This window comes from Trachymyrmex cornetzi, unplaced genomic scaffold (genome assembly GCF_001594075.2).
Source record: "Trachymyrmex cornetzi isolate Tcor2-1 unplaced genomic scaffold, Tcor1.1 scaffold47, whole genome shotgun sequence".
Lineage (NCBI taxonomy): Eukaryota > Metazoa > Arthropoda > Insecta > Hymenoptera > Formicidae > Trachymyrmex > Trachymyrmex cornetzi.
The window spans coordinates 2,690,901-2,711,253 of NW_017299509.1; the positions used below are offsets into that span (position 1 = coordinate 2,690,901).

Consider the following 20,353-nt stretch of genomic DNA (forward strand, 5'->3'; position numbering starts at 1 on the left):
AATTTCTTGAGAGATATGGAAATAGTACAAAATATAACTTACAATTAGTCTTTTAACTTACTAAGCTGTTAGTTTATATAACTTGATTTATATATTTTTTATTTCGATTGTACATATGTAAATATAAACTGTAAATATTATATAAATGTACATATAAAAACATAGCATGAATTATTTATAAGCTATTATGGCGTATTATAAATAATTTTCATGTAATTTTAAAGAAAAAAAAAATAAATGAAAAAATTAAAAAGTTGGAAAAATTGGAATCAAATTTTTCACCCACAAGAGCAAATGAAATAAAATAAAATACTTTGTCAGAAATTTGGAACAATGCAGCCGATTGTGAATTGTCGAACAAAAGTGGAACGGGAACAAAATTGCATTTCATTTCAGGTATTTCAGAGTGAATTTTTGTGTTTACTGTAACTGTAGTATAGCCCGAAGGCGCGAGCTGCAAATTCCTCGCAGCAGACGCATTCTGAATTTTCGATCATCAACGGAGTTTACGGTACAGTAGCGAGGCACACACGTCCATGGGAGTAGGTGACAATGACGGTGCCGAAAAGACGATGCTATAAGTATGCGAAGGAGAGCCAATGGACGACGAAGCAGGGCCAATGGAAGCCGTAATTCGCGATCAGCAGGAAGCTGTCTGGTATAACGGTATACCGGAGCGCGCGCGGCGCGGCGGCTATTCCGCTTGCGGACGCTTCGCGCAGCCGATATATCGTCGTGTCGTCATAAATACGTCGATAAATATAGAGACGAGTTCAGACTTTGTCGCGATGTTCCCCGAGTGGTGTGTCAACCATCTAGATGCAGGTGGCAAGCACGAGAGCAGGATAAATCGCGTGCTGTTTTTCGATTTATGGTAAACCGAGCCGAAATCGAGCTCCATGGCCACAGAGGCCATGAAATCTTCCAAAACTTGTGAAAATGTCACAATTAATTTCTAGCACTGAATCTTTAAGCATGTGTTAAGTATCATGGAATTGAATTTATGATGATCTCGTTACACATGTATTTTTGAGTCTGTACGCTCGGTTAATTATTACCGAGGGTATTAATTATTTATTATTCACACTCGCCGAAATTCACAGACGCGCATCGATATGAACTGAGCAACTGGCGGAAGATTCGAGGTCGAAAATTCGAATTATAAAACGATTTTGAAAGAACGAAATTTTGCTAAAGTATTTAACAATTTTTTTTTAGCTAGATACAGAAAATAAATATAGATGTAGAAAATAGCTATAGTTATTGAAATATATTTCAATAGCTATGGCTAGTATCTGAAAATAACTTTGTTGGATTATCCAAATATTTAATTATATAGAACTCTAAGCGTTGATGACAATGCTGCAAAAAGTTAGCATTTTAGCAATTAGTTCGAGCGTCCTACATAATTATTATTTTGATGGTTCAAACGAAATTATTTCTAGATCTATATATTAGTACTACATAAATTTTCAGATATCTTAATCAAAATCGTTTTTTTCCGTGAAGCCTTGAAATAATATAATATTCAGTTTGGTTACGAAAAGAAATAGAATGATTATTCTATTAAAAATCAGTATTATTCTCTCTTCACTGGTATCCTTTTTTATCTTCTATATCTTTTATATCTTCAATATTTTATATTTAATAGTTAATTTCTTATCGTTTGTTAGTACTCAATTCACTGTTGAATTATTTTATACTTTGGTGTCCGCCAAAGAGTCGTCGATTGAAAAAAATGCCGATTATTTCGTAGGTTATTCTATCGAAATAATCTGGTGTTCCGTTAACCATTGTTGACATTCACAATCGCACGATTAGTAATCCAGCAATAAGACTTGTGTGTGTATGCTATTTCCCGGTATCTCACCATTAACAATCACTTCATCGACTTCTATGGAAATAACAGTTATAGCGTTTAAGATGATAACGCGGTTTTTACTTCACACGTTTGAATTTGCATGTTTCAATCGTTTGCTAGTGTTTAAACCTCATTAATGCCATCAAAGTGACAATTAGTAGAAGAGAATAGTAATTGGTAGCCATATAATCATTCTTTTTATCTAAGACATCCTGTACATACCGAGAAAAAAAATTGTTGAAATTATCATAATTTGAATATAATATTTGTAATAATTTTTTATGCCAACTATTTTTTTTTATATACAGGGTATTCCCGGGCCAAAGTTAAAAAATATGAATTTAGAATCTCAAAACAATAAACAAGTTCACTTACAAACCTTTCGTTTAAGAGATATTGACTTCTTAAATTTTAAATACTATAGAAATGAATAATGTTGAAATAATTTAGATTTATCCTTTATTATTTTGTAATAATAAAAATGTAATTATAGGTTTTATTATAAAATAGGGGGTAGTGAAAGTGTGCAAAGAAATTACAGACGCACAATGTCAGCCAGTTATTCGTTCTTTCATCGATTGCTATAATATTCAGGCTGAAGGATATCATTTGAATAGAACATATCATAATTACATTTTAGTTATTGTAAAGCAGCAAAGAAGATAAGCCTAGATTATTTCAACATTATTCATTTCTATACTTTTATAACAGAAATCAATATCTTTTGCAAACAAAGAGTTTGCAAGCAAACTCACAGAGGAAAATTTTGGTATTTTGAGATCCTAAATTCATATTTTAAGTTGGACGGTTAAACTCAAAAACATCCGGTAGAACTATAAATATATGTTATGAACATTAGAGCAACAACTATAAAAATGAAGCTTTTAACTTTATTAATTATTTTATCATGTAATTATATATAGTTACAAATATTAAACACTTTTCTCTCATTGCCGGTAATTGCTTAATATAACTGTGTGTAAGCACAGTTTATTTTTAAGTCGTGTCATATGATGTTCCACGCGATTAATCAACACTGAAGATGGTGCTTCAACGGCGCGTAATAGAAGAAATATCTTTGGACTTGCATCACACACGAGTAAGTCATCGTCATCGCTTTATAAATTTCTTGAGGATCAATGCTTCTCGACAGGAGAAAAACTTGCTCGATCCTGGGATGATTCATATCGCGCGTAATGCAGATACAATGGCTCGGAATGCAAGCAGGATGGAGTAGTGGGCTCATCAAGGATACGAGCGAGCCACACCACACGCCGTAATGTGGGTAATACGTAATGAGGACTTTACACATTCTTGAAAACGTTGACCGGTCTCTCTGCTCGTCTCTTTTGCGCTCTCCACTGCCTCGTCTTGCCTGCGTTGAGTCCAGTTTACCGGCGCACGTGTGAATTCACGGACCGCCGCGCCGCCGGTAATTCACACACCGAAACGGTCATTAGTTCAGGCACTCACAACCTGCGCTACTTTGCCTGCGTCCTCGTTGCGAATTAAATGTGTTAACAATATTACGTAAAAGTTGTATCGGCAAGACGTAATGTATCTTTAATTGCACGAATTGCTTTGCTATTAAAGTGAAATTATGCAAAAAATATCGAATAAATATATAAATTACTGATATTTTCGTACATCTGAAATATTTTCATAAAGAATGTTTCTTCGCTTCTCTTCCCCCTTCTTGAATTCCCCTTATCATCGATATCCCATTTACTTTTATTTATTAGACGCGAAAAGACCATTCTGACACGTATAGGCGAAGAATTCGCTGTGGAAAGAATTCGTCATTCGGTTTTAAAGATTGGCCGCGATCTAGCTTGAATCCGGCTTTACCTTTTACGTCTCATTATAACGCTTATGCTATTGCACGTAGTATTTCGCGTGAACGTGCAAAGTAGCGCCGAGGAATGGCGAACCTTAGGCGGTGGAAGCAACGGTTCTACTCCGTAGAACGAAATTAATGTACCCCCGTATTGATTACATAATCAATGTCTCGTCGGCAATGGATTGCTGAGGAAAAACTCCGATCGCGTTCATTGTCAGCTTGTAACTGCATGCTTATGGAAAAAGAATAAAGGAAGTGATATATTTAGATTAATATGCGAAAGAGGGGATAAATTTAACTAAATAGTAACATTCACGAAGAGAAAAATATACGAGAGATCTGAAAATATTTCTATCTCAAGCAACTAAATTGCTGCAAAACTTCTGTGTTGTATGAGAATGTTGTTACGAGTCGATGCGCAAAAAGCCGATAACAAAACTGTATAATTTTCCAATTTTTTTCGTTTTTCATACGAAATTGGTACTTCCGGATCAGTGATGCCAATTTCTAGCGGTTTTCCAGTTAGATGTAGCGTTTTTTAAAGGTTGTCTAGCTGCAAAATTTAAGAAAAAAAAGAAAAAATCCCGTCAGAATTACCGCTAGCCGCATTTCTTAAATTTTGCAGCTAGACAACCTCTAAACTAGATGTAGCGTTTTTTAAAGGTTGTCTAGCTGCAAAATTTAAGAAAAAAAGAAAAAATCCCGTCAGAATTACCGCTAGCCGCATTTCTTAAATTTTGTAGCTAGACAACCTCTAAAAAACGCTAGATCTAGCTGGAAAACCGTTAAATTGGCGTCACTGTTCCGAATTGTGTTTTTGTCAATACTTTAATTACAGAAAAAGATTTTTTCATCTGGAAATGCAATTAAAACATTAGAGAAAATTTGAATATTATGTAAAACAGAACAACTTCAGCATTCCTTATAGCTTAAGAAAATGTTAGAGTGATGGGTCGAACTTGATCGATGTTGATAGAACAGATTTTTTTAATTCCAAATTAAAAGTGTCAATAATAATGGCATAATGATCAGTTTTTACATTGCCGGTTCAGTTTCAAATGCATACATCCGTTCATATCTAACATACTGCTTGCAAGATCCGCACTTACTGCTAAACACAATTACTGCTCTGTTTATAATTCTAAGTCTTTGCTAAGCATACATACATATACAGCTTTCAATCTTAGTTCCATAACATATTGTTCGTTCATGTAATTCGACGAGTGATGCAATATCATTTTGTCTATGCAAGTTATAAAGTTTTTATATTGAGAAACCGTCTATGTCAGGTAACAGCTCTACGAGTTATTTAAAAAATGTAAGTTTTTAACTTTTATGATGTCCACTGTTCCAATTTTCTAATTTTGCGTCTGTTTTAATCTTGTAAAGGAATTTTCGATTCCGTCTATTTGAACATGTTTATACGACTGTAATGTTTGTTACTTCAGCATCCCCTTAAATGTAATTGACTAACAGTTATTTTTTAAGAGGCGTGTGTATTTGGATCCTTTTTCTATTTTTCTTAAAAAAAAAGTAGTTTTACAATGTCTTATTATTTCAAAATTATTTACAATACCTGTAATCAAGATTATTTACATTGATATTATTTACGACGTTTTATCATTCGATTTTGAATCATAATAAGGACACAAGACGGTAATGCGTAAGACTACCAATAATTGTATCTTAATACTTGCACAATTTATACAAGTCACTCCATAATTAAATAAGCATTCTGTACAACTAATTGTAAAGTAATTTTTATTAAGACACTAATGAATAATTACATAAATGTGACTGAATGTTTTTTTTAACAAATAATGAGTTATTCGCAGTACATGTATTATTTTCTATTTATTTCTTCGTTTTAAAATTATCAAACATAAGTTTTTGTTTTGAAATTTCAAGTCTACGTTTCGCTATTTTGTCTGAAATGTGATCAGATGCCAATTGTAATACGCTCCTCACGTAAAAGTTTATCTAAAACAGATTATTTAAATTTTTATCAGCAATTTTATTAATAATAATAATAATAAATTATGTATATACATATATTGTATAATAATTTATTCTTGCACGATAACAATTTTATGTGCATTATCTTTGAATAAAAACATTTCTGTGTATAATTATGAGATAATTAAAACAAGATATGGTAAAACTGTAGAAAAGAGGAGCACCCGCCGACGACCTTGACCTTGACATTATTTTTTAAACTTTTTTTGTTAATTACTTTTTAACGGACAGCGAGCGACGGCTAAAACTTTTGTTGGAGGTTATTCAGGGTGATGACCTTGACAACATACGTCGAGGTCAAGGTCGTCGGCGGGTGTTCCCCTTTTCTGCAGTTTTATTCAAAACATTATTCAAAGAGATATAAAGAAAAATATATCCTTAATAATAAAAAATTGAATATAGCTCTATGAGAAATTAAAACAAAATTTTACCTTTTCAATATACACCGGGTGATCAAGGAATATATGGGGAATATCACTAATAAATTTTGTTTCTGTATGTTGTACAAGATGGTTCACTACTTTTCTTACCTGAAATAGATTATTTTGATGTTTGATATAAATAACGAATGATTTTACTCTATATTAAAAGATTTTTAACGGATCATAGTTTCTGTATTTAGTATAATTGCAATAGTAGTTTAGTATTATTGCCACAAAAGAACTATGGCTTAAAGAAATAAAATTAATAATAGAATATTAATATAATTTAAAATAATGATAAAATTATAATTTACCTCTTCAAGTTGTTCCCAAGAATATATATGGTTAATAATAATAGTAAATGCTTTAATAGTACTAACTTCCCTATAAAATATAAGATGTCTTTAATTAATACATATAACATTTATTATATTTATAAGAATATTATATTTATAGAGAAAATGTATGTTTATCAAGAAAATAACATTACTTTGGTTTTACTTTTTCATAATTTTCTTTTATGTATTCAAGTATTGTTCTTTCTTTTGCATGTTTTGCAATAATGTGCAAGAAACGTTCAACACGTTTTTTGGCTAGCATATTTACATCCTTACACTCATTTCCAGAATTACAATTTTCCGATGTATTAATTGTTAGATTCAAATAATTGTGAATAACATAAGAAGATCTACTGCAAGATACAAATTCCATTAGCGCGTTATCATTAGATTTTTTCCATGTATCGAACAGAAGCCACCAAGTGCCGTTATCAAATTCAGACTCTATAAGACCATTACAAAATGTCCATCTTTTCCACCATGGTAAAATTCTATATTTCCAGAAAATGTAACAATCTATCAGAAATTTTTTTATGCTCTCGTATCTTGAGCAAATACTTTTATAGTTAAATAGTTCGAAAGAAATGTATAATACAAGAAATTGTAAAATATCTTACCTATGTGCATCAGGATAGTGAAGATGATGGTATAAATGAAAACTGGCATTATGTATACAATGGGATACGCCGAGATTACATGCCCATCTTGCAGCTTCTTGTCTTAAGGATTTAGTAAAGTCATCATCATCAAATGTTTCTAGATATCCGATATTATTAAGGAGATCGCTCAAAATAATTTTCATATGTATCTAAAGGTTGTTAAATAATATACACTTAATATTTATTCAATGCTTCTTATAAAGAAAGATATTAAATCATTAAAAAGTCACACGCTTATCTCTTTACATCTCTTTCTCTTATTTTCTTTTAAAAAGTGCAAATATAGTATAATTTCAAATCTCTTGTTTTATATTTCTTAAATACATATATATTTTTTGTATATATCTTATACTGTGTAAGTAATATTGTATTTTTTTACAATAATTTTACTTGTTTTTAATGTATTTTTGCCTGCTTAACGTATCATTTGTTGAATTAAACTATCATGTCATAGTTTTGAGAAAAATGACATCAAGGAGGCAAAAACTGACAATTTTAAGAGTTTTTATGATGTTATAACATGAGTAGCAATCTTTTTTCTAAATTTCGTTAATGCTACGTGAAAGTGTCACTTTTTATTAGCTTTAAAACGCATTTTGTTTCGTTTTAGCATGAATTTTCCTTTATGAGAGATATCAATAAATTAAATCATTAAAAATAATTATTTTTTATCTTATATATAAAAAATGTTATTCTGTCTTAATACTGTATTATGTGGAAAGTAAATGCTTTTATATTTGTACTTATACATATAATTGCAGTAGCTTTTGATGTGCTTTTGAGGCTTGAGCCTTAGAATATCGAAGTGTCAAGTGTGCTTGGGGGTGCCATAATGTAAAAAATGAAAAAATTTTGTTATTTTAACAAATGCATTTGTGCAATTTTGGAAAATATTGTTGAATAGTCGATAAAAAACGACTGTTATTATCAATATACGTATGTACTTGGTATATGCATTGGTATATTTTTTGTAGTAACAGTGTAGTAATGACGTTACAATTTTTCATGACTAATAATAACGTCAAGAATGGGAAAATCGCTTTTAAAAAATAACTTGATTTCTATTACGCATTACTTTTCAAAAGTGACTTTCCGATATAAAGGAGAAATTAGTAAACTTTGATTTTCGAGCTTGTTGCTAAATGTCAAACTAATACACATGTATACATACGTATTTTAAATATATCCCGACTCTGTGGTAATATTTTTCGCAACAATTTTTCTTTACAAGTCTTAAGGTTTCTAAATAAATTTGGGGATTATTAATATTTCAGATTCTTTGTATTGAAAGTCCGAAAATAAATCGACGCGCAGTCATATCTCTGAGATAAATTTTCTTAACGTATTGTATAATCGAATCGTATTAAATCAAAAGATATGAAATTAACAAAATACATATATTTTCAAATTACTATACATATATTTCATAAACAAAAATTCTTATCAAAACAAACTGAAATGCGTTTTAAAGCTAAAAGTTGATACTTATGGCATGGGCGGCATGGCATTAACAAAATTTAGAAAAAAAAATTTGCTACTATTGTTATAACATGAAAGCTCTCAAAATCTTTATTTAAAAAAAATAACATCTCTTTGTGTTGGAATAATTTGGTAATTATTCTAACACAAAGACATTGTATTCAACACACAAAAACTACAGGAAACAATTAAATTTGTTCATGATCCTTATAAGTGTAACTTCGTAGACTAGTGTAACTATATTGATTAGATATCTGACTCAGCGTTTACATGTAAATAAAGCGGACTAAACTGAGTAGAAGAGTCCTATATCATTTTATAATATATTTTTATTTTTATTTTTGTGCTTCCCTTTCGCAATAACTGCATTTTTATTTTTGCAATAATTAATATGAACAATATAATTATAATTCTTGCATAATCAATTCTGTTCATAGAGGATACCTCCAAACATATCGTATCGCTCTAAGCTATAATCATGAAACAAGCTCCTAACAAATAAAATTGGATCGTTTCTTCGCTTGAATATATTCTTATTTGCAGACCTTTATTAATTGTTGTCTTATTAATTAATGCGAAAATTACAAAATGGTAAAAAACTTGTCAGTGCTTGGTAAAACTATATAACACCGTTGATCTCACCAGTTTCAATGACTTTGACATATATTGTGAAGGTCATGACCCTGAGTGATTTCCAACAGGTTTTAGCCATCGCTTGTTACTCGTTAAAAAGTTATTAACGAAAAAAGTTTAAGAAATAACGTCTCTTTTCTGCTATATGCAATATTAGGAACTATTCTACACCCTCCCTCTCTTACGTAAAGAACATGTGTGAAAAGTCAACTCCCTCTCTAGACAGGGAGGAAGATAAGGTGGACCTCGCTTCGAATGAAAAGTCGTTACAAAATCATAAATTTTTTGGTTTAAAAACAAAAATTCTATAAGAAAATAATGCTTTCAAAGAAAATTTTTGTTTTTAAAGCAGAGAAAATTTATTTTTCGCTTTAGAAAAAACACTTAATTTTGTTAATAACTTTTTAATGAATAACGAACAGCAGTAAAAATCTTGTGAAAATCATTAAGGCCCGATTGCATCAACGTTACTTTAATTTTTTTTAAGTAAGGTTTAAAACTCTCTCTGTCTCTGTCTCTTTTTCGCTTTAAAACGAGACAGAGAGAGTTTTAAGTTTTGCTTAAAGTCAAAGTAACGTTGGTGCAACCGGGCCTAAGAGTTACAACATATGTCAAGGTCATCAAAATCCGGTGAAGTCATCGATGTTATGCAGTTTTACCGTCAGTTTAGCTTTAGCCGGCTTCATCTGATCATCAGATCATGTGATTTGCGAATTGGAATATGTTGAAAATTAAACGGTAGGTCAAGGTAAGTTTCAAGAGGGACAAAGAATGGTAAAATTATAATTTTAAACAAATCAATTTTTATGGTTATGTAAAGATGGCCATTTTTTTAAATGGAATTATACATTTTATAACTATTATTGTATGTGATTCTTCTAATTATTTTGTAGGTATACAAATTTGCAGTGTACAATTACATATTTTTTAAAAACTGCAGATATGTATTTTCTTTACATTAATTGATTCATGTCATTATTCCACATAAAAGTATTATTACGTATGATTATCAATGAATTAATAGTTTACGAGTTTACTACATGTATTTTTCATCAAGAAGTGCCAGAATAAAGTATAAGATATCTGTATAAATTATTGACTTTCTGATATCTCTGCCTTAAAGTTTTGTGCGTAAGATCCATTGATAATCCACGCGACGTGGACAAATCATATGAAATTGTTACGATATAATATGATTTCTCTTACTATTCTGCATGTAAAGGTATTAACACACAATACGTTAATATTTTGTGCAAAATAATAAGGGAAATCATATTATGTAAAAGAAATAGTATAATTTTATTTAAAAAAATAGCTATAACTTTAATTCATATATAATCATGAAAAACTACCTTTTTTAAAATTAATTTTACTATTATTTGTACACTTCTCAAATCACATAACTTTTATCTAAAACACTTTTGCTTATCCTATATGTATATAACATTTTTTGAGATTTGCTTGAAAATAATTTAATTGGAAACGATCTTTTATATGAATTAAATGTGTGTACATTCTTTTTTACAATATATATCATTGTAATATACTATTATACATTTACCTTGAGATCTAGACTTTCTGGAAATAAAAAGAAGGTCGACATATATTCTAAAGCTTTGAACATAGGAAACCATGCTATATAATCTGTTTCTCGTCGTAGATATTTCGAGACTTCAAGAAATACGGACAATTTAAGTTGTCCTCTTATCAGAAAATAAAAAGCATCATCGATAATTTGAGCACGATTAAGAACATGTACAGTTTCGTAGATGTAATTGTTAAAATAATTTGCAATGTTTCGCCAATTGTCAGCTTCATAATTAACCCGATAATACCCTATTATATAAATAAAAAATATTTTGAAAAGTAAATATAAATATAAACATAAGTATAAATATAATAAATATAATAAATTTTGTTAAAAATATTACCAGCTTGTTCTACATTGATTATTATCCAATAAAAATCGAAATTTAATGTAAGATCATACGGTTTAGTGCCATTACGGGTTGGCCTTAGCCACATAATATCAGAATTTTGGTCTATTTTAAAATTGTGTTGCGATATAATTTTCGTCACAGGTATCCATAGCTTATTTTCCTTCCCTGAATTATAATTTTCCACCGAAATTACCGCTGATTTAGAATTTGTTTTTGTCACTTTTAGCACAGGATGTTGTGAATAAGTCCAACGATCTATCATGTCTTTTACATCAAACCTACCCGGTAAACAATTTTTTATATACTTATAACTATATACAGGGTGTTTCAAAACGAACTATCATAGACGGATAGAGCGGATTAACGGAGTCGAAAAGTCCTGTATCATTTTGCAATTTTCGCAACAGTTAACGAGATATTAATTTCTGAACTTCGCTGAATAGTACTGTTTACTGCCAAATACATGTGTGCGATGAGACTGTAGGACTGCCCACCGTTGTAGGTTGCTAGATATGCGGGGAGTTGTTCATTTAATTTACTGCAAGGTAACACGCGGCCTTGGCAACGCATAAGCGGGATGAGAGAAAACACATACTCGCGTTGGATGATCGTATCATGCCGCGCACTTGCATTTGGCGGTAGACCGAATGGATGCGTGCTTATTTGGCGATTTTTAGGAATTAATAACCCCGTTAATTATTGCAATAATTGCAAAATGGCACAAGACTTTTCGATTCAGTTTAGTCGACCTGCTCCTGAGAGATGATGCGATCATCTTCTCATTGTCAGTCACATTGTATAAATGGTTATACATAATCGTGCAAAATTATATATATATATACAATTATACTTAGGATGTCAGAAAATTCGCCTGCACTACTTCTTGAAATCATTTGGGACTCAAAAGGAAGGATCCAAAAGCTGTATAAAGGTATAAACATAAGTTAAAAAATGAGCTATTTCCGATCCACTTTTATGTTAATAAAATTGTTATTTATTTTTCATAATTACAATCACAATAATCATAATTTCAAAGACACCAAAAGGTTTGCAGGTTATCGTCATGTTTTTATTCATTATTAATGCCAACATTTCGTGAACCTTGCCGTTCACTTCATTAGAATGAGGAGCGCATTGATATAGGTATCGGTGCACTTCTCACTCCGATAAAGTGAACGGCAAGGTATACGAAACGATGGCATTAGAATGGATCGACATGGCGATGATCTACAAATCCGGTCTTTGGCACATGTGAAGGAAATACCCGTGAAAGTTTTAAAAATAGGTATTAGCTGAAATAACTTCTGTTATACTCGTGTAAATAAGACATGCACCAGAAATAGTTAATGTAGTACTATAACAATTACACACATATACACACACACACACACACACACACACATATACATTAACACATTTTATATATTATAGTACGTATATCTGTGGACAAGAACTCATACCCTGTTCTACTACAAGAATTGTATATGTATATGTATATGTAAATCTCATATGCCCAATACAGTATAAATCATTATTTCAGCAATATTACAGCAAAATTGCAAATGTTGCATTAAAATATTAAAGCTTCCGTGCTATATATACGAATCGAAATAGCTCAACCTTGTATATATGTAATTATACATAATTATACATCTAGAAAAATAATATGTAGATACATACCTTATATATGATTATATAAATTTATATATAAATTATATAAGTTAATATATGTATAAACGTGTATAAAAATGTGTAGAAATTGTTATGTATATTTATATAATATATAAATACATAATACACAATTTATGTTTAAGTATATATAAGCATGAAAGCCATTACATATAAAATTATATATAATTGTAATACATTATACATAATTATATATATTTGTATATAATTTTACATGATTATATGTAATTATATATGAAATATTTTTTACCAGGGATATTTTAGACCATAGTAATATAACACACTCTGCAGAACAGCCCAAAAATAATCGGGACGTGCCGCGCTAAATAAGAAAAAAAAATAAAACATATAGAATAAAAAAAGATGTTATTTTAATTATCGAAAAGGATTCATATATATAATCTGTTTTATATCAAACCTCTTTCCCTCAGAAAATGAGCTTAGTCCATCTTTCGAAGCCATCCAGAATTCATCAGGATTTTTCGAGCTAAGCAAGAAAAATATATTAATTATATCATAATTAAAATATTATGAGATATAGATGGATACAGGATCAAGTAATTAAGAGAAAATATAAGAAACTAATAATAAGAATAGAATATATAGTGAATTTATCCCGGTTTCTTTCATCTCTTTCTATTCAACCATCACAATATGAAAAAAGAAGGAGAAGATGATTAGCCGTATCGTTTCTTCTCTCTCGTTTTTGTTGACCGTATTTGACAATATAGTATTTAGATACGAACGGCATAATCCATGCTTTATGTCTTTAGTCGTGTTCAAACTTTTTGTTGAATAGGTCTTGTAAATAATACTTTTTATTGTATGAAGAAACTCAGCACTAATTATATGGAAAATTAAGTCCCATTGAAATGAGTTAGCTTTCATATAATATTATAGCTTATGGTATGATAAACAAAATATGTTATAGACATAAGTTTTACATATAATTAGTGTAGATTTTTCTTTCATACATTAAAGAAATACTATTTACAATAAGGTCCGTTCAACAAAACACGACATAACTTATTTTCGATATAGATTAATTATGCTGAAGGAGACTAAAATTGGTAACGAGTCCTCTTTTTGTAAGTAAAAAAAAAAATAAAATTACATCAATTAAATACGTAAAAGGAAGAAAAATGGCGGAAAAAGAAGATAAATAATAAAAAATTAAAAAATGAAAACAATTGTTTAGGTAGAAAATAATGTTAGGAAATGGTACTTAAGAAAGGAAGTAGAGAGAGAGATATCAAACACATATTAGCAAAGTATAGAGGCAATTGGGAAGCAATTAGTTATTTGTAATTGTGAGTTACAGTTAGTTTTTTTCAATATAACTTTTACTTAAGACAGCGGTATACATTGCATTTCTTCTTGTTAGATTGCTAGTTGGATTAACATCTTGCCATTGTATTTGGCATATGCGATGCTGGCACTGTCAACACCGCAGCCAATACGATGCAATGACGAGATGCTTATCCAGCTAGTAATTCAATAAAAAAAAGCATCAGATTTTTTTTTAACTTAGTTCTCTGTTTTTCTAGCTGTAACTGTAACTTGACTTAGTTACGTTTTTTTTTTTTAGTAACTTGTTATTAATTTGAGTTACTTTTACAGTTACTTTACACATTTTAAACTTATTTGTCAATTTAATGTGATTAATTAGAATTTGAACAGTTGTATTATACTGCCATTACTGGTTGCATAGAAGACAATGACTGCGTTCAGAAGACAATAATTTAATTTTGCTTATTGTTAATGTCCACCGATTCTTCATCTTTTGGAAATAAGCGAATTATCACTGTACGAATATCACGTTAATACTAGCGTCTTTACAATTTAATTGTGATACTTATTGTCAATGTCTACTGGTCCTTTGATACTGCAGACCTCTAAAGGACCGTTTATAATGAAAGTAATATGGTGCAATAAGTTATAAACAACCGTAAATATTGACCAATCACAATCGAATATAAGAAATATATATATTCGATTATGATATCAATTTCTTACAGCTTACTGCTTATTACTTCCATCGTAGATGGTCCATAAATCAAACGAATATCGTAAGGCAATAACACATAAGAAAAAAACGAAACGGCTAATCACAGTACGTAAAGTTATTGTCTTATATTTTCTACTATGATTAAATTGTAAGATTCACTTACAATTTATATCTTAGAAATCTTGTGTTTTTTATGAGTTTCTAACTTCTATTTTCTATCTTTCAAATAAAATTGTTTAACACGTATATCATCACGTGTATGTATAAAAACGTAAATTAATCTTTTTCTTCATTGACCCTAATAGTATTAAAATGTTACTTATATTGTTCTGTAATCATAACAGAAAAGTAATTCAAAAGTTACACTTTGAATAACGTAATTCATTACTTTTTAGAGTCGGTAATTTGTAACGATAAAAGTAGTTACTTTTTGAAATAAAAAAACCATAACTGTAATTATTTTTACAAAGTAACTTGTCCGACCTTGATCAAAAGGTATTTAAAAAAAAATTAAAATAAAAGACAAATTTTGTTAACAAAAACAAGTTTATAATTTCAAATAAAATAAGTATAATAAGAAAGAGAAAATTATTTGAGAAAGATGTCTTTGAAACAAACAAGAAAGAATAAAAATAGAAGAAATCGATTGATAAAGAAAAAAAAGTATTATTTTACCGAACTAAACAATTTAAATATAAATGAAAAATAATATGAACGAAGGAAAAACAAAGAAAATACTTTACGATTTATTTACTTTACGAATATTATTTCTTATATGTATTACATTTGATTTTTTAATCCTTATCTATTGATGACAATACTTACTATATATTTAGAAACTTCGTCATAGCTTTATTAAACAATTCATTGGGAACTGCACGTTGTAACATACGTAATAGAGCAGGTCCTATGACAGTACACGTACATAATGAAAAAGGTAATTATTTAATATGGGAGAATCTTCAGCCCCCTAATAATGAATTTAATCTTGACATTTGTTGTCAAAGTCATGATCCTGAGTGATCTTGAGAAGATTTAAAAAGATTAAAAAGTTATTAATCAACAAAGTTGAGTGTATATAATACATTTTAAGGATTAATTTTATTCTTTTATAGAGTGAATTTGGGCAGCAAAAAAATTCTTATTACATGTACATGTATAGAGTATCCATACTGTCAGAATTTTATAATTTTTTAAAATTCCGAATATGAGGCCCTTTCTTGTTAGTAAAATTAATCTCCTGTAAAAATAAGTGTTTATATCAAATTGATACTTGACAAATTTTTAGTTTAAAATAAGGAATAGCTTAAGCAGTACTTCATTGCTCAAACTCGAGTTCTTGTACAAGTTATGCAGATGTAGACTTCATTAAACAGTGGGTGGTATAGGATAGATTTTGCTTCGTGTTGTAAAATATAGGATGAGATCGCCTAAGAGTACGCACTTATTCTTTTAAATTGTATTATTTACAGCATCACTGTTTTTCACGGGCTGGATTAAGTTTTCAAGTGCATACTTTTAAGTCATTATACGTCACTTTTTATTTGTGATAAAATTATGTAAAAATTATTACAGATATTACAAGTAAATATATGTATATATATATCTTTAATTGTAAGTACGAAGTAGAGGAGTATATGCACACGATATAAATGATATAAATTCACAAAGCAACAATTTAATGTAAATAATGATCTGTTTAGTCGTGACAAATGCGATAAAAAAATGGTTAAAATTACCAAATTTAATATATCAAATTTTGTGAGTTTCACTAGTTTTTCTCTTTATTATTGTGTAACAATTTTTTCTCTTTTTTATTGTAGTTGACACATACAAAGTGAGGTTCCACATAGGTTTACAACTAGGGATGGACATAATGGATTAATAATTGATTATTCAAATGATTAATCTGTTATTTTTTTGTCTTGAGGGTTGACAGGAGTGACGAACAAAATTATCTACATCTTGATTCCACTATGATCGGAAAGCACAATCGATTTACAGTCACATCTTTAATATAATTGGTTAAAAAAAAATCGATTATGCTCATCACTACTTATAACTTTCCATGCAAAGCGAGATTCATCTCAAATCTATATTTATCTAGTTTTTGGTAATGGGATAGATCCGTAGAAGGAGTGAGGGGGGAGGATAGAACTCACTGTGTCCACGCATACACTGTTCTACATAATATATTTCAGAAACTTTTTAAATTCCTTTTTTGTTAATAATTTTTTTTCCAATAACGGCTAAAACCTTCTGAAGATTATTCGAGGCTCATGCTCAACATACTCGTATGTCAAAACTAAGGTCACCGTGGAGCTGATTTTCTTATACTAAATTATCATTAATTTTAAGAAAAAAAGTAAATTTTTGACTCTCTCTAATTATTTCTTTTCGCTTTGATATATAACTAAATCAAGGTCTAATTAATGACAAGTATTAAATTTTTTATAGCTGTTCTTATTATTTACACATTTTCGATTTACGGACAAAAATATTAAATTAAATTTTCAAAGTCCTACCTTTCAAATAATATGCAAAAGAGAAAAGCGAATTGATTTCAGAAGTAGTTGTGAATTTTGATGCAAGAGGCTTTATAATGGAATCTAAACGAAGAGATTCTTGATGAATTTGAACTACAAATAAATCCCATATACGGAACTCTGGATATGTCTAAAAATAAAATTTTTGTATGATTATTTGATTAATGAATATACAATAGTAAGCGATACGCAATATTTGCATTATATATTAATACTATTAATATTATTAATATGTATTAGCATCTTATTGCTGTTAATAGTTATATAATTGTTACGTTTCGTGAAACTTATACATTTAAGAAAGAAAAATAGCCAGTACTTTTGATGGATAAAAACAATTTTAAAAAGTTTAAGTTTTTTATATGCACATTGTTAATTATACATATCAAATTAATATTAATTGTACATATCATATTAATTTTTGTTATCTATGGCATTAAAAACAAGTTCATAAAATACATTTTTTTTTATTCATTCTGCACATTTTTTCCAATGAGAAATGTAATGGAATTGACATCGAATCGATTTCATTGTCATTTCTCACTGGGTTATAAGCGATATATAGCACTAAAACTAATTTAAGAAAACCAACCTCATTAATAGCATCTGTTGCGAGTAACGTAGCGAAACCTTCATACAGCCATGCTTCATTCCACCAAACAGGGCTAACAAGATTACTATACCATTGACATGCTATTTTCCGTGCTATTAAACGCGCCACGTCCACCTTACGTCCAACAGACTCTAATTTTTTATTATAGGTAATAGCTGCTTCCCTAAAAACCACATTCATAAATATAATACATTTTAAAAATTTTATTATAATAATACTATTTACTCCATAATTAAAACAGATTATTTTTCTGACATAACAATTATTTTACAATACAAAGACCAAACAATTTAAACAAACAACTTGTATTTTTAATATAAATTAATAATTTTTATGTAAATGAAGAAATTTGAAGGCAAGAGAATGCAAGTTAATTATTTAAATGATATAAATTGCAATTCCTTTCACTTAATCTGCTCACTTCAATTATATCAAAAATAAAATTACGTTTTCATGCATATTCTGTCTTATCTTTTAAAACAAAAGCACGTATCTCCTTTAAATAGTCTTCTAACTCTTTTACATATAAAACGTATTAAATTAAAATATTCTAAAAGTTAATATTTTTAATAAATTAGTTTGTTTTAACTATGTATTTTTTTCTACGTTGAAAGAGAAAACATGCTCATACACATTTTGTTGTATTTATAAAATATTTTACCGATCTTTTTTATGCTTCATATTGCCAACATCTTTTATTATTATTCTATAATTGATATATACAGCGTAAAATATAAAATATACAATATAAAATATTTGTTTTTCTATATTAATAAGAGATATTTTCAATGTAAAGCATGAAGGATTAATAAAATATTTTATAAATATGATAAAATGTGTATAAGTATATTTATTTTCTCAACGTAGAACATGCAATGTTATATATATTCTCTGTTAAAAAGTCATTATAAGATTAAGATGTATTACACAGGGTTGGAAAAGTTACTTGACAAATTACTTATAAATTACTTTTTATTATAGAAATTCGGTAAAATGAGTTCGAATATTTTTTTATATCGTATTTTTTATTATTTGTTCCAATTTTGTATTACTATTGTTCTTAATGTCTATAACAAACACATATAAGGTAACTTAAAGACTAACTTATAAATAACTTGTAAAATAACTTTCCCAATTCTGATACTTTACATTAGGTGCTATAGTCTCCTGAAGTTAATAAATATAAAAGTATGTACTTTTGTATTCTATAATTAAACAAATAATTAATGGCATTAATATTAATAATGTTAATAATTTTCGATGCAATATCTTAATGTTTTTTTAACATTTTTCTTTTTAATTATATTAATTACCTATATAAAATAAGTCCCCAATATGCCGTGCCATCGCGTAGAAAATTTGGTATTGCAACATGGTCCACTTTCGGAAGCTTTTGGAAACACAGCCATTCAGATTCGAAATATGAACTTATATTCTCAATAACACTTTGTGCGAATTCTGTATTGAGTTTCGATTGTAGTGTATGATATCTAAAGTTTATTTCTTTGACAGAAGTGTTAGAAAATTGGACCAGCATAAACGCCACAAGATGAGTGGACATTACGGGAGTTTTACTAAAGTATGTCCATGTCATGGTTTGACTAACTCTAATTATATCTCGTGCTGGCATATTTGACAGTGCCGTATAATAACTAAAGTGCTTTATAGAAATATTAAAAGTTGCCTTATACACTGGATCATCCAAACATGGAAATACTTGTCGAGCGCCAATTGGATAAAATTGTGTCGCAAGCATCCACCTGTCAAATTCCAATGATATTCACAAATACTCAATTTTGGTTTTATTCAATATTATTGGCATTGTTTTGGTATTAAAAAGTAACAAGTCGTTTTCCAATGATTCACTTCTAGAATTGGTAGCTAGCAATTAATAATAATTGCTAGTTCCTTTTTCAACTTATTAGTAACAAGTAATAATAACAGATTATTTTTAATGCCTAAATATTAATTTGGAAATGGTTTTTAAAATAATTATAATGATTAATTGTTATGTGTTATATTGTATATTATATTATATGTTATAACATAACAATGCAATCCATAAGTCCGTAAGTAATTTTAAAGTAAAAATTATAAAGTAAAAAAGACGTTGGAAAAATTTATTTTATTTAAAATAGTATCCTTTACAATCAATACATCAGCAATCATCTTCGGTCAGTTAGACGGTCACAGTGATTGAAATTTCTGGAATGTTGTCAAATGGCTTAAAAAATGTTGTAATCTTAAAAAATATCACTTACCTAACTACCTGATTTTTTTTTATAAATCATGTATATATATATATATAT

General features: G+C 29.0%; 1 pseudogene; it reads right to left on the minus strand.

The window, feature by feature from the left end:
* Window positions 1-5,977: 5,977 nt before the first annotated feature.
* Window positions 5,978-19,800, minus strand: LOC108764984 (thyrotropin-releasing hormone-degrading ectoenzyme-like; annotated as a pseudogene).
* Window positions 19,801-20,353: the final 553 nt, after the last annotated feature.